General features: G+C 41.6%; 1 long non-coding RNA gene across 1 annotated transcript; it reads left to right on the top strand.

Annotated features, from left to right (window-relative positions):
* The first annotated feature begins 409 nt into the window (after positions 1-409).
* LOC107682894 (uncharacterized) lies at positions 410-1,304 on the top strand. Its single transcript, XR_001633616.1, has 3 exons — positions 410-615; positions 708-830; positions 1,287-1,304. It is a non-coding gene; the product is annotated as an uncharacterized LOC107682894 (long non-coding RNA).

Below are 1,304 nucleotides of genomic sequence, written 5' to 3'. Positions count from 1 at the left end.
GTTTTCAGCCAGACAAAACATTTACCCAAGAGTGGCAAATGGATAACACCATCCTCCTCCATCCCTACTCTCAAATAAGGGCCTCGGTACTTTCTTGCACTCATTGAGCTGCAAGAATGGGCCAGTTTGATATGAATCTCCCTCGATTTCTTCCTGTGTATTTTCTATTCCAGCCGAAATTGACAGAGTAATGGAAAAATGGATATAGAGAGCAAAGTTAGCCAATAGTAAGACGAGGTTATGACAGGAGCCAATGGAAACAGAAACTAATGGGGCAGCCCCTCAGCTCTTAATGTCCAGCAGGCCTTTGCTAACGTGTATAAACAAAAATGGTGTCTGTACTCCAGTAATCTTTTCAGAAAGAAACAATGTTTTGCACAGTCTGTGCCAGAACATAATATCTGGTCTCGTCAGTTCATAAAATAACATCTTGGGGTTTCTCGGTATGCCGTTCAGGTAAAGATGCCATTTGGACCCAGTTCCCCTTCAAAACCGACTCCTATTCTGAGTGCAATGGGAAGCAGTATGTCAAGAGGACGTGGTACCGCAAATTTGTTGGCATCCAACTCTGCAACTCCCTACGATACAAGATCTACCTGAGCGACTCCCTCAACGGTCAGTCTTTCAAACACTGATGCATACAATGGGTTCATTTGAAGCTAGAATAGATTATAAATTGGCAACTCTTTTCTTCCTCATCCCTTCAGGTAAATTCTACAATGTTGGAGACCAGACGGGTCATGGTGAAGACCACTGTCAGTTTGTGGACTCATTCCTGGATGGAAGAACGGGCACTCAGCTTCCTGCAGACCAGCTACCATCCAGGCCAGGTATTTAAACTACAAGAAACCACAAATATGATGTTATTGTGCTTTCTGTTGACATATGCAATACATCTGATTATGTACTCACCTGGCGTTCCAACCCCAGAATGAGAATAAGTTGATCCAGTTTACAAAGCTATTCCAAATGATTAATTCTTGAATTGTATTGAGCCACTTCTGAACTCAGCAAATCATGATCCATCTGCAGAAGTTAAGAGGGGAAGATTATTCACACAGATCTTATCGTATGATATACGTCATATGAACCACCTTCATGAAACTTTTACCTGCATTCTATTTGAAGCTTGAAATCTCCAGTCCCCATGTGGACTAATTGCATGGACAAAAAGCAACTGGCCCATTCTTCAAAACTGTGTTGAAAGGACATTGTACAAGTTTCAAATATGAGTGTGAGTAAATGATTACTGGTTGGAGTCTAATGCTTTTCTTGATGATTTTCAGGCTTCTACAGAGCAATGA

The sequence above is a fragment of the Sinocyclocheilus anshuiensis genome, unplaced genomic scaffold (genome assembly GCF_001515605.1).
Source record: "Sinocyclocheilus anshuiensis isolate Anshui unplaced genomic scaffold, SAMN03320099.WGS_v1.1 C32695235, whole genome shotgun sequence".
In the NCBI taxonomy this organism is placed as follows: domain Eukaryota; kingdom Metazoa; phylum Chordata; class Actinopteri; order Cypriniformes; family Cyprinidae; genus Sinocyclocheilus; species Sinocyclocheilus anshuiensis.
This window is presented reverse-complemented; position numbering and strand designations above follow the sequence as displayed.